Consider the following 15,144-nt stretch of genomic DNA (forward strand, 5'->3'; position numbering starts at 1 on the left):
CTCTCTCTCTCTCTCTCTCTCTCTCTCTCTCTCTCTGTTCCTCTGTCGCTCTCTCTCTCTCTCTGTCTCTCCCTGTCTCTCTCTCTCTCTGTCTCTCTGTCTCTCTCTCTCTCTCACACACACACTCACACACGCACCAAATGTGAGACCTGTTGGGCCATATTGTCTTTACCCAACACTTTCACACAGGATTACTTAATCTGAATTCACACAAACTGCTTTAGAAGGGTCCCTCAAAAGGGCAAATTCAGAGCTTATGGGAAGTAGTCTTTATTCTGCCATTATAAAATTAAAACTCACCTATTCCTGCATTGCTTACTAAGAACTGGACAATATTGTTTTCCTTTAATTAAATCCTCTGAGTAAAGTGCCCACCCCAGTAGAGGCAGCTCAGGAAAGCTCAGTAGAGTTAAGCAGATTAGGAAGCAGCAAAACAGGGTCATTATTTGTTTGGAGAGTGGGAAGAAAAACTCTTTAATTGCAGATTCAGGGCCCTTAACAGAGAATACGATTTTCTCTAATTCCACAAGAAAAACACACTCAACAGCTATCTGCCTTGTCTCTTCACATTTCTAGAGGCTTTACATATTTGTCAAAGCATTTTAAACTAAATCAATGTGCTTTTTTGTCACACAATGAAGACGATTTCAGGAGAGAGAGACAGAGAGAGAGACAGAGAAACAGAGAGAGAGACAGAGAGAGGGAGAGAGGGAGAAAGAGAGAGAGAGAAAGAGAGAGAAAGAGAGAGAGAGAGAGAGAGAGAGAGAGAGAGAGAGAGAGAGAGAGAGAGAGAGCAGTGTTCATTAGTCAAAAACTCAGCCCCTTTCATTTTTTGAAGCCAGTAAGCTCTCGATAGCTCATACTAATAACATCACACTCATTAGTCTGTCTGCTTGGTATTATTAGCTGAATGGGTCTGTATACAGTTCTAAAAAATCAGTTTATTTTTATATAATTTGCTCTTAGCATCTTTCAGTCTTCTGACAAATAAAGACAAGGGCTGTACTGTATTGTTCTATTATATAATGCATTTAATTAATACTACTCAAACTTGGCAACTGTGTATGAAGTTACATTTAATAAAGCTACTCTGCAAGTTTTAAGACAAACAAGCTAATTTCAGAAAGTGAGTTTCTACTGCATTCAAACTATTCATATTTTCACAATACCTGACATTCAGGTTTTTTATGTTTCCTCAGATACATTAATAGATCTGTGATCTCCTATCATAAATATTCTCCTCTAGTGATACTGACTGCAACCTATCCAGCTCTGTCCATCCTGCATGACTCCTATGCATGTCTTTCTGTAAGGCTGCCAAAAGTAGATCACTGAGAGAAATTATTCTCTCTCTCTTATATTACTAACCATTTACTATTGGGGAGATCCAGGATTTTTTCCCTTCCTATTTCCACATCCAAAAATCAGCCCCTTGTAGGCTATTCAGCCAGCATGTGAAGGACATTGCTGATGATGATATTGTATTAACTTTTTCCTCAGTCTTTTTCAGATCTCATCTAAGTGAGGAAGGCCACAGAATTCGACTCAGGCTCGACTTGGTGGATAGATCCTTTGTCTAGATTGTCCAAGGCTGGAGATAGTCTAGTAGTAAATGACATAATCAAAGTCATGTCCCTCTGCCCCTCATTAGACTAGGTCCACCTCTCATTATGACATTCCTTCTTCTCATTAATTATTAACCAATCAGAGTTGATTGCTGCCTGTCAGAAACACCCACTCTTCCAAAAGCATATAAGCATCAAGAAGCCACCGTGATCCATCTTTGGTTTATGAGAGATGGCCAAATGACCAATCCTTTTATTAATTCTTTACTAACCATAATTAATAAAACGATTAATTTTATACTTCATACCTCCTAACATGCTGGAGGCCCTTCTTAGGGAAGCTTGGCTATACACCATATTACTGGTATTTAAAACACTAGTGAATAGTTATTATGCCCAGGCCAGGCTCAATTTACATAGAAAGGTAAATACTGCAGCCCTGAGTACCTCAAATAGGGATAAATCATGGGAGCTATTTGACAGTGGGTAGGATAAAGCACAGATGAGAAATAAGAGAAAGGAAGCGAAAGGGCAAGAAGAAAAGAAGAGGAAGAAGGGAGGAGGGGGAAAGGGGGAAGGGGGAAGGGAAAAGGAAAAAGAGGGTCTCATCATAGGAAAGGATAGCACATTTTCAATGATTATGGACTTGCTGTTGGAAAACCTGAGTTCGAGGATTTAGGCAGCTAGTGACACAAAAGAAAGAACACTGAACCTGGAGACTTGAAGACCTGAGTTCAAATTCTACTTCACATACTAGTTATATGACTGTGGGCAAGTTATTTAATCTCTGCTTCAATTTTGTAATCTCTCAGCTGGGAAAAAATAATAGCCCCTGCTTTTCAGGGGCTTGTAAGGATCAGAGGAGGGATTTGTAAGGCACTTAGCACACAGTGCTTGGCACATGTGTTGTTCAGCCATGTCAATCATGTCCCACCCTTCACAACCCTGGTTTGGGATTTTCTTGGCATATACTGATGTGGTTTGTCATTTTCTTCTCCAGCTCATTTTATAGATAAGGAAAAATGAGGCACACAGGGTTAAATTATTTGCCCAGGGTCGTACAGCTAGTAAGTGTCTGGATCCAGATTTGAACTCAGGTCTTTCTGACTCCAGAACTCTATCCACTGTATCACCTCGCCACCTGTCTGGCACATGATAGGCACCATATAAATATTATGTACTTATTATTATTATATTGACACTTTGCCACTTCAAGCAACTCAATTCATTTCCTTACACATCAATTTCCTCATCTATAAAATGGGGATGATAGTTTTGGCATGACCTACCTCAGCACAAATCCTAACACATCCCTCTTTGAAACTTGCCTATTTCTACTGAGCCCACAACTATCCCTCTAGTCTCCCCAGTCAAAAATTGGCATCATTTTGACTCTTCCCTTTTTTCCAAGCCCCTTACTATCAGTTGCCCTTGTCTCATGGTTCCTATGTCCAAAGCATCTCTCATATCAATCTCCTCTCCATTCACATAGTTACCATCCAAGGTGACACTATCACCATTTCTAACTAGAACTACTGCAATCTTGTCCCAATTGGATTTTGTACTTCCTATATCTCCTCTCTCCCTTCTGTTCTCCCCAGAGAACAGAATCACATTGATTGTGATCAAATCAAACAGCTATCAAATTGATACTTCATAAAAGTGCCATTTCCCTATGCAAAAATTACCTCTAAAATAAAAGAAAAATTTCTCCTCCTGACATTTCAAACCTTCCACAACATGGTTCTCCTCAGTTTCCAGTCTAACTTTACAAATTACAAGCATATTTTGTGTTTACTCATCTCTGTACATGCTGACTTTTGCAAGTATAATGTAAGATCCTTGAGAGTAGGGATTGTTTCCTCTCTGAGATTATAAATTACAGGATGATTATTGACATATACCAGTAGAAGAAAGTTTTTCACCAGTTTCTACACCAATGAAGTCACAACTACAGAAAAAAATCTATTGCCTAGCACAGTGAAGCATATTAATAGTAATTATAATAATGATAACAATAGCCAACATTTAGATAAAATTTCCTATGTGCCAGACAGTACACTAAGGACTTTATAATATTTATCTCATGTGCTTATATGTTATTGCATATACTCATATGTTATTATATCATTGATGTTTATTAAATTCAATTGAATTGAATTTGTAAAAGGGTAAAGCTCATTTTTTTCTCTTGAGTGTAAAATGGGGCCACTTAGATACAGCTTGTGATTCTGGATGGGGGTGAGTTTTAAGACATACTGTCTATACTCTTTAGCCTTTCAAAGATCAGAACTTAAGTGAATACTTCAGTGGTTGCTGGAGCTGATTAACATGTGTATTCCTATAGTCTCCCCGCATTCATATTCATATTTATATAACTTTACTGGTTGGTTGCTAGAGTGTCAATAAACCTGGCAGCTAGCAAAGAGTGAGGCGCTGTGTTTCTGTTCCTCCAGATCCAGAACCACAGGAGTGAAGCCAAGATGGAGAAGTAAAAGCAAGGACTCACTTGAGCTCTCCCCCAAGCCCCTCCAAATACCTGTAAACAAACTCTAGAGCAGCAACAGAACCCACAAAATGACAGAGTGAAACAAATTTCTAACCCAAGACAACCTGGAAGGTCAACAGGAAAGGTCTGTTGCACAAGTGAGAGAGAAGAGCATAGTCCAGTGTGGGTCACACCAGTGCAGATGGGGCGGAGCAGACCTCAGGGGAATGAATCACTGGCAGCTGTGGTGGTTTCCAGACTTCTCAACCCATAAATGCCAAAGACATCTTATAAGACCAGTATGAAAGGTCTGTCAGACCCGGGTGTGAGGGCCCCAGTGGAGGGGGGAGGGGTGGACAGAAGCAGCAGTTGCTGCTTCCAGACTTCATGGCCCACAGATGGAGGAGGGGATCAAGCAGCTGATCACAGGGGGACTGCAGGGGTCTCTTTTCTGTAGCCGAGGCAGGATTCTCTTGCTTTGCCCTGCTTGGATCTGGGTCGCAGTCCTGGATGGCCATCCTGGGGTGTGGAGGAGTGCTGGCATGGTAGAGCTTTTAGCAGCAGTGGAGAGGAAATCCTCCCCATAGTTCCAAGGCAGAAAAGAGTGCTTGTGATCACTCACAGACCAGAGCACAGACCAGGAGAGGAGTAAACACCTCTCCTTTGATCACACCACCTTGGAAGTACTGAATATTTACAAGTCCCTAGAAATATCTCTGAAAATAGTTGCACAAAACCCCTGAAGCTTGGGGTAGTACAACTTCCACACTGGAAGCAGAGTGGTACCTTAACAAAGAACTAAAAAGTCAAGTAACTGGCTGGGGAAATAAGAAGACAGCAGGAAAAAAATCAGACTGTGGAACCTTACTTTGATGACAAGGAAGATCAAAATGTACAACCAGAAGAAAACAAAGTCAAAGTTCCTACACTCAAAGTCTCCAAGAAAAATATGAATTGGGAGCAGCTAGGTGGCACCATGAGTAGGGCAGGAAGTTGGGAGGACCTGAGTTCAAATTTAGCCTCAGACACTTAACAGTTACTAGCCATGTGACCTTGGGCAAATCACTTAACCCCAGCTGCCCTCCAAAAAGAAAAAGAAAAAAAAAAGGAAAATATGAATTGGTCACAGGCCATGGAAGAGCACAATAAGGATTTTTGAAATCAAGTAAAAGAAGTAGAGGAAAAATTGGAAAGAGATAAGAGAATGATTCCAAAAATCATTAAAAAAAATTAATAATATGCCCTGGCCCACTTATGAACATCATATCTCTCCAAGATGCTTTGGGGAACACAATTTATATTCCTCAGCAGCTATAATGTTCCAGGACTCAGAGCTAAATAAATTCAATGGAAGAAGATTGGTGTTATAAAAACAATTGCTTATGTCAAGAAGCTTTGGGGATTGTTGGAAGCATTGTACAAGTTCCCAAATGCCATCAAGTCTTCTCTTTCCCTCCTTTCAATATTAGGCTTAATTCATTATCTATCTGTCCAAGATACATGTACTGGAAGACTAATCCAATGAATTCAATGGACTACCCATCCAATTGCAAGACGCAGTCCAGATAACAAACATTCATATAAGCTTTAAGTTATGAAGAGTCTCTTTTCTTAGGGTCTGAAGTTTTCTTTCAATCTGTAAGCAAATTCCGTGCTTAAGGAAATCTAGCAAATGAACAATTCTGAAATTCAAAGACCTTTCTGAATCTATTTACTTCACTAAATTGGTTTCCAGAGAATCCTTCATTCTCTGTAGTAAATTTGATCTTTAGTATCAAAGCCAGGGACAAGATAAAACCACTTCCAAGCTGTATGCATGGGTGTCTTTTCTTTGTCAGGGAGCCCAAGAGTATAGTATTCCAATTACTTTTTGAAACCAAGATTACTTCTGGTCTATGATTGGGGACTAAGCATACTGAACTATAATAGTGAAAGGAAAACAGACTTTACAATCAGTCAGGGAGTATTTAATGAGTGTGTTATCTGCCTAGCCCTATGTTGTGTGCTACTGTCTTAATGTCCCATATCTTGGTCACCTTGTATCTATACCACCCCCACCCATAAGACAATTTCTTCCCAAAAACAAACCAGGAATTCAACACCTAGGCCACAGCCCTGTACTTCCCATGCATAATCTTTTTGTTCTCTTAATGCATAGCTGGGTGACCCAAACTCTCCATTTTCCCTTGAATACACTAATGCATTCATTCATAAACCCCATGTACCACCACTGAGGTCAACCTCATACCAAATTCACTACCAAGACACTTGACTTTCTAACTTTTCAATCTCACTTCAAGACACTTACTAACTCTTTCTACATTGACCTCTCTGAGACTATCCTCTCAACTACCAAAAAATAAATACCAGTTGGGAAGTACTTCCTGCCAGCACTAAGTATCCCTAGAGGACTATAACCACCTGCCTCTCCCTTTTAGCTCCCTTTTAGCTTCTAATGTCAACTTTTTTCCATTTTCTTCTTTGCCCTAAAGCATTCCAAACACTAGAAACCTTCCAGAGAAGTTTAAGAACATTTCAAGGAGCTTACAATTTAATTACAAAGATATAGGTGTGTGAAAATAACCAATAAGAACATACACACATATGTTTGTGTGTGTGCATGTAGTTATAATCATATACAGAATAACATTGCCAACATATTCCCATAAAATACAATATTGAGCAAAATGGCATGACAAGGGACCATTAATTCTATAGGGGAAAATATTCTTAATAATGGGAATGAATATAATATAAATGAATAAAGTCATATACTTATTCATCACAATTAGATAATTCATTTTGGTCCCCAGGAGCTCAAGACAAAATAGAGAATTGGTCTGAAAGCTACATGATTCACTGATGACACAGCTAATCTAATATCTTCATTGTTCCCTAAGTCAGGAGTATGCTGACCTTCTGTCTTTGTCTGTTAAGTTTCTACCTTTCATTTGAAACCCAACACAACTTATCATCCATTCCCCCACCTGCAGACCTCACAAAGCACATTTGTCAACTTAGTATAGAAGATAGAATGAATACTGGACTAAGATAGATGAGTGGATAGATAGGTAGATAAATAGATGAGAGAGAGAGAGAGAGAGAGAGAGAGAGAGAGAGAGAGAGAGAGAGAGAGAGAGAGAGAGAGAGAGAGAGAGAGAGCTATGGATATTAATTTAAGGATACAAGATTGTCCCTGCCTTCAAGGAAGGGACTCCAATGAAGGAATATATCACATGAAGGGGAGCAAGAAAGTCACAGGGAGACTGTTATGATGGCATGAAGAGAAAATAGTATTCTGGTAGTGAAATGGGCCCCAACAAGTTAAGGCAAAAGCTCACCTATAAGGGCTAGGAAACCAAGGTTGTAGTCCAAGGATCCAGTGAAAGAGAGAGGATAAAATAATGATCATTGAGGAGTTTGCATGATGAGGACATTCCTGGAAGATAGCTGAACCTGAGCCCTACCCCAGGCTTTCAAGCTTTGAGATCATAAACTACTTATGATACACTACATGAAAGTACTTTGTAAACAATAAAGAATTATCCAGATTTTAATTTATTATTATTTTCTAGCTCTCTAACACTTCTATATTTTTATTATTATAAGTATCTACATTATGAATCACATCCTCCATCATAGCAAGCTTCAAAAATCCTATGTAATTTTTCATTTCCCCTAGAGTCTAGCACAGTGCTATGGACCCAATGAGGACTTAAGAAATGCTCCTTAAATTCAAATTAATTGAATAAATGACAATCAACTGAATGATGTGATTTGGGGGCATGGATGTTGACTTTACTGTAGAATTATATTGACAATGGAAGTTAATTACAATGACATTAGTTAAAGCAACCTTAGAGCAGGGCACGTATGTATTCGACTGTATACAAATGGTTCTGAAAATCAAATTAGAAAATAGAAGTTCAACTCAAAGTTTTAAAAACAAATGTTAAAAATTGTTGTTAAATGCAACCAGGAAATAAGATATACAGGCAATTGGGTAGAGAAATCCAGCTTGCCCTGTAAGAAAGGAAGGGGGAAGGGGGAAGGGGAAAAGGGGAGGGGCAGAAGGGGATATATGAGAGGACAGACTGGGAGAAGGAGTAATCAATATGCTTGCCATCTTGGGGGTAGGGGAGAGATGGGGAGAAAATTTGGAACTCAAAATCTTGTGGAAATGAATGTTGAAAACTAAAAATATGTAAATAAATTCTGAAAAGGAAAAAAAGAATGAAAGGGAAGGAGAGAATTTTTAATTCAACATTTAAAATTAGTGTTAGGGTTTTCTTTTCATTTAATTGTGAAATACTTAATGAAGTAAAAGATCATGATATGAGAAAAGGAAAATAGAAGTTCAGAATGGACTAGAAGCCTCAGGGATGGCTTGATATAGGACTCAAGCTGGATCTTAGACAATGGTCTAATTTGGCTTGGTAAAGAGGAGAGGGGAAGCATTTCAACTAGTCATAGTTCCCTGACTCCATGAATGAGTTTGCTGTAAAAGAAAGGAAGTGTTTATTAAGTACCTACTATGTTCTAGGCCCTGTGCTAAGTGCTTCACATACTCATTTGATCTTCATGTCTACCCACTGAGGCAAGTGTTATTATCCCCATTTCATAGTTGTGGAAATGGAGGCAGACAGAAGTTAAGTGACTTACCCATGTCACACTGGTAGTAAACATCTGAAGCTATATTTGAACTCAGATCTTCCCAACTCCAGTCCCAGCACTTTATCCACCACACCACTTAGCTATCTTCTTTCCTAAAATATCTAAGCCATATTCAATCCCTCCATCTAGTTTCTCAGGCATATCATTCAAAAATGGAAGGGGTGAGTCTGTGAGGGTGGGAGAAGTGTCTTATTGAAATACAGGAAGGAAAAATGTGTAAACTTCAGAAAGGGTTCATTGAATATTTTATGACAATTAGTAAAGCTCACACTTGAAGAATTTGATGAATTTGTAGTCTCCTGGACGTGAGCATTCCCTCCAAGAGTGCAAATCACATCCTTATCTATGACTACCCATCCTGAGTAATTCTTATCCAAGTCCCCCATGAACCAATACAAATAAAAATAAGATAGTCTCTGCTTTTGAGAAGTTCACAATCTAATGGGGAAAATAATGGCAAATCACTATTTATAGGTAAGCTATTGTACAGCCTAGCACAAGCAGCTCTCCAGAGGACTGCTGCTGTGAATAGCTCTAAGGTTAGATCACACAGTATAGTGAACTCTCTATTTATTCAGTGGTAAACTAAAGCAAAACATTCTCAGAAACCAAAGTACAGCATTCACAATGACATAACATAACAACTTATCACTAAAGTGGCCACATGGTTTTCACTTAAATTGGCCACATTGTTGTAAACAAAAGATATCATTCAGTAAGGCCTTAACCCAATCCATCCTTAAGGAGCAATCCACTTTAAGGGACACTAAGTACAAAGGTCTAAGTTTTCCCACCCCTAGATTATATTGTTTTCATCTCTCAGTCAAAAAGGCTTCTTTCTTCTTGATTAGAGATTAGTTTCCAATCTTCCTTAACTCAATCGTCCTTAAGGGGTACAAGGTACAGAGTACAAAGTTCTCCCACCCCTAGGTCACAGTAAATCATGTTCTTGTCAGTCAGGACTAAGTACCTGAGGAGAAGTCTTTTCATCTTGACTCAAGGCTGGAATCCGAATTCCATGGTTCTTCTTCCATGGGTCCAGCTCCCTGGATCTACCCAACTTTCACCTGGATTCACAGCCAGGCAGCTCTCAGCTTCTCATCCAGCTCTTCACCCAGTTTCTCATCCAGCTCCCATTCCATATTGAAGCTCACAGTGTCCAGTCCACCTCAAGTCCTTCACAGTCTCTATTTCTGGGAAGACAAAGCTTAACAGAGCCACAATAACATTCATGCACATTTCTGGCACCATCATCAATTCAATTTCTGCTTGTGAAATCAACACAGATCCACAAACAAGGTCTGAGAAATCAACACAAATCATAAGTATAGTCCCAGGATCTCTGAAAACATCAGTAAAACCCTTCTGAACCAGCAGTAAGGTCCCAAGGCTCCTGTAACAACAGCAATGTCCTCTATCAGCAGACATATCTGACAAAGTAACATCAAAACAGAGTACCAGCACCACAGCCATGCTTCTTCCCAGTTCTGCTCTCTCCCAGCTTGTGCTTCTGCTTTTATATAGTCATTATCTCCTCCTTGTTCCACCCACCTCTTACATCCTTCCTGTTCCTGTCTTTAGCAAGTCCCTCCCACTGTGGGATTCACAAGTTCTGTTTCTTAACAAAGACTTGATATAATCACAGGCAAGACTCAACTGAAACAAGGCACAAAGTACTTGTTTACTTGTCATTACAGCAACATACATATTAAATTGGAAATAATCAACAGAGGGAAGGCACTAGAACTAAGAGAGATTGGGGAAAACTTCCTGTGAAAGGTGGGATTTTAGAAAAATATATCAGATGAGATTATATTTGGAGAATTATACAGTATAGCCCATTATCCTAAGCTACTCACTCCTAGAAAAAAAAGCAAAACCAAAAACAAATATATTTTTAATTTGAGTATTCCCTCAGTGATGCTGTGTGGTTGAAAATAATGGATTAGGGGGCAGCTAGGTGACACAGTGGATAGAGCACCAGCCCTGAAGTCAGGAGGACCTGGGCTCAAATCTGACCTTACACACTTACTAGCTGTGTGACCCTGGGCAAGTCACTTATCCACCAAAACAAAGAAAAGCAAGAAAATAATGGATTAGCACAATCTTAGAAGAATGACCCACCCAGTTATATACTCAGTCAGAAATACACTCTGGTTTGTTTTAGACTGCTATTCTAAAATAGCAAATAGGAGACAAAAATCCCAAGTTAAAAAAAAATTAAGTTAATGCTACCAGTGGGGCCAGGGCAGGGGGAAGGGAGGGAAGAGGAGCTAGTTTGTATAAAATATTTAAGTATGGTTATCAAAGTCCTTTACATGTATTATGTCATTGAATTCTCACAACAGCCCTGGGAGATGCAATTATCATCTCCATTTCACAGATGAAGAAACTGAACCTAAAAAGAAATTACTTATACAGAATTGCACAACTAGTATCTGTGATGGGATTTGAACTCAGGTCTTCCTGAGTCCAGGCCTGGCACTCTATCCACTGGGCTACTTAGTTGCAAAAGTGATCTTAAAGACTAACTTCCAAGTTACCATCCAGACAATCTGCTTAAACTCCGAAGTCAGGTAGCACAACAGATAATCCAAAGTAATTTCATAACATGAGAAATTCCCTTAATAGAAGCAAATCATGACCTTATTAAGTCTAACTTAGTAGATAATTCCAAAGAAAGTTTCCTGAAGTACATGAAGGCCCAGGTTCACACAGTTAAAAAGTGTCATAGGTGAAATCTAAACCTAAACCAAGTCAACTACGCCACTCCTGCTTCCACAAAATGTTCCATCCGATGACTACATTTAGCTAGCACAGGTTAAATCTGCCTCTACAGACATTGAGAATGGCAGTGGCATTTTTCTCTTGCTACTGGTAACAGTGAAAGAGCAGCTTGAAGATCCATGGCACCAAACCCTCCAGTCCCCACACAGCGGGTAGTGGAGGTGAATGTTTCTGGCCCAATTCTCATCATTCTGTTCATGCAATACCAAGGTTGCAGGTGAGATCATGGGAGTCCTTTGTGTTTTATTTCATTGATGACTCTAAGTGCCAAGGGCAGAAGGAAGGCCTTCTGGAAGAGGGCAGGAATGGAGTGTATCTTCTCTTTGACAATTGATTCCTGTGGCTGTTTGTAAAGAATTTGTTAGGAGCTGCAGAATTTCATGTATGCCTAACGTATATGGAAGGCATTTGGAAAGCAGCAGGCAAAGAGTGTACTCCTGGCTAGACCCTGGAGGAGAGCAAAGGCAAGATAGGACCATGGCCAATAACAAACCGTCTGTTCATCCAATATTAGAATAGCAATTTGAGATAAAATTCAGGGCCATTCCCAAGGCTCCCTTCCAGTTGCAAATTGACAATGTTTGATGCTAATATGGATTTTCTTTTCATTTGAAATGCCCATTTTTTCCATTCTTTGTCTGAAGCTAACTTCTCTGATTTCTATCATCAAAAGTCCAGGAAAAAAATTTTAACTGGGGAAAATTTTTACTTATGTTATTAATTACAATAGGCAAGATTCTCCTTAATTTTATTTTCAAGACACCACAGTTCAACTGCTGGATTTTGTGATGAAAGAATGAATCAGTTTTTTGCAATGAAAAAACAGTAAGAATAAAACAAAAGTAGACAATTGGAGTGAAATTTTTCGTTAATAGATTGGTTGCCAGAAGTATTTGTATTTAGGTTTTTTGGTTCAGAATTATTATCATAAGGGCAATAACAACATCCATTTATATAGTACTTTGAAATTTATCACTCCTTTCCCTGTGAGGTAAATATCGCAAGTTTTTGTCATATTTATCGCCATTTTTGTTGTGCCTGACTTTTTGTGACCCCATTTCGTGTTGTCTTGGCAAAGATAATGGAGGGCTTTGCTATTTATTCCCATATTCTATAGGAGCAAATGAGAGGTAGAGAGAATGGATGGCTTGCCCAAAAATCACAAAAGCAACAAAGTAGCAAGACCAGGATTGGAACCCAGGTCCTCTCAACCCAAACCCAATGATCATGCCCCTCTAGAATGCTACTACCCAATTCTCCGATTGATACTAACTGATGCCTCACATTTGATAAAAATTTATGAAAACAAAGTCCAGTTTCTAATGGACAAATGATCAAAGAATATAAAAAGGAAGTTCACAAAGGAGGAAATGCAAATAGCAAACCCGAACAAAAATATTCAGGTTTGTTAATAGTATAAGAAATGCACATTAAATGTAAAGAGTTACACTATTTAAAATAGCAGAACAAAAAAAAAAACATGTATAATGACTACAATAATATATACAAAACATCACTGAAATGAAAATCCTAGTGGCTGAAGAAAACAGGGATAATCCTGGGGAACAAATAATGAGAAGAGAGAAAGACAACATGCATTTTTAAGCACCTGCTATGCACCAGGCACTGTACTAAGCTCTTTACAAATATTATCTCATTTGATCCTCACAACAACCCTGGGAAGAAGGTGCTATTACTTTTCCCATTTTATAATTGAAGAAACTGAGGCAGACAGAGGTTAAGTACTTTAACCAGGGTTACATGGCTAGGAAGTATCAGAAGCTGGATTTAAAGTAAAGTCTTCCTGACTCCAGGCCCAGCTCCCCTTCACCAAATAATAATAAAACAGATCTCCCTCTTCGTTTAGATCATCCAAGATTCCATGAAAGATTCAGTTTTGCTAAACTAAATATCAATAGCAATTTAAAAATCAATAAAGGAGATAATATGCCCAGAGGGAAATGAGACTATGAGGCAGAATGCTGTATATGTTGTCAGATGCAGACACTAAATTGAGTGTTTTTACTTAATTGTTTTTCTTTGATACAAATCAAGGGTCAGTCTGGAAAGTAGACAGGGAGGTTTCTTAGTTTTTAAGAGAAATGATGGCCATATAAAGACAAAAGGCATCAAAAATACATTTTAAAATCAAATCATAATTAAAAGATTGGAGAAAAATAAATAAAATGCGAATGTGAATGGAGGAAAACAAGTACATTGATCCACTAGGACCAAATGGTATAATCTTTCTTGACAGCAAGCTGGAACCACACAGCAAGATTATGAAACTGTTCGTGCCCTTTGACCTGGTAATTCCACTATTGGGAATAGACCCAAATGAGCTAATTAAAGAGAAAAAGGTTGTGTTATAAATAAGGGCTCAAGGTTGGCCACCAAATACACAAAGGTCAGGGAGTTGCCGTGCTGTCCCAATGTTACAGAACATTGTACCACTGTGCTAAATGATAAGTATGAGGAATATACAGAAATATGAATTAATGCAAGGTACACAAAAAACAGAAGCTGGAGTTCAGCATATGCACTAAACACATCTAAAATGGATATGCATATACATATAGAAAGTGCAATAATGAAGAATAGAAAGGAGCATACACTGAGTTATTGAAAAATTACCACTGGTATTGATAAGAACTAGATTACAAACTCCTCTGGGGTTGTATTCATGTTCAGTCATTTCTCTCTGTGACCCCACTTGAGGTTTTCTTAGCCAAATGGTTTGTTATTTCCTTCTTCATCTCATTTTACACATAAGGAACTGAGGCAGAGTTAAGTGACTTGCCCAGGGTCACACATCTAGTTAAGTGCCTGAGGTCAACTTTGAACTCAGGTCTTCCTGGCTCCAAGGCTAGTACTCTTTCCAATGTGCCACTAGTCACCCTAAATATTATTCTTCGTATCTGGTAAAATAACCTTATACTTAGAAGGCACTTAATATTTGTTGAAGGTTTATATATTTACATGTTTTTATTAATTGATTCTTAACCACAAAACAAAAGGAAATCCCTCAAAAATAAATTTTGGAGCTATTTGTTTTCTTTATAATGGGCATATATAAAAGCTTAAAGTGTCTCCTTTTAGTAAAGGAGAAGATTCCAGACATTCTCCATGTTCTCACTTGGCTTAAATGGTCTCTCCATGAACAGAGTGCGCACTAAGACTTGCTAAAGAGGAGGGAATCTTAGAAGCAGTTGAATGAACAGTGTGCACAGATTAAAAACAAGAGGAAAACGAATGGCTCATCTTTTCTGATTGATGGGAGTGTCAAAAATAGACTTGACAGAAAAGGATCAGCAACATGTAAGTTTCTTTCTGAACTGTGATAAATCTGCTACTCTTTGACAGGTGATGCTTACTGAAATGGATATTGGGTTATGACAAGGCTTTTGCCTACTAACTCTCATTCATCAAGAGAGCTTAGAAAATTGCCACGGGGAAGCTAGGTGGCGCAGTGAATAGAGCACTGGTCCTGGAGTCAGGAGGACCTGGGTTCGGATCCGGCCTCAGACACTTAACACAAAAAATAGCCATTTGACCTTGGGTAAGTCACTTAACCTCAATTTCCGAAAGAAAGAAAGAAAGAAAGAAAGAAAGAAAGAAAGAAAGAAAGAA

The sequence above is a fragment of the Petaurus breviceps genome, unplaced genomic scaffold (assembly GCF_028583685.1).
Source record: "Petaurus breviceps papuanus isolate PSGF00001 unplaced genomic scaffold, PetGlider_PUasm1.0 185, whole genome shotgun sequence".
Classification (NCBI taxonomy): Eukaryota; Metazoa; Chordata; class Mammalia; order Diprotodontia; family Petauridae; genus Petaurus; species Petaurus breviceps.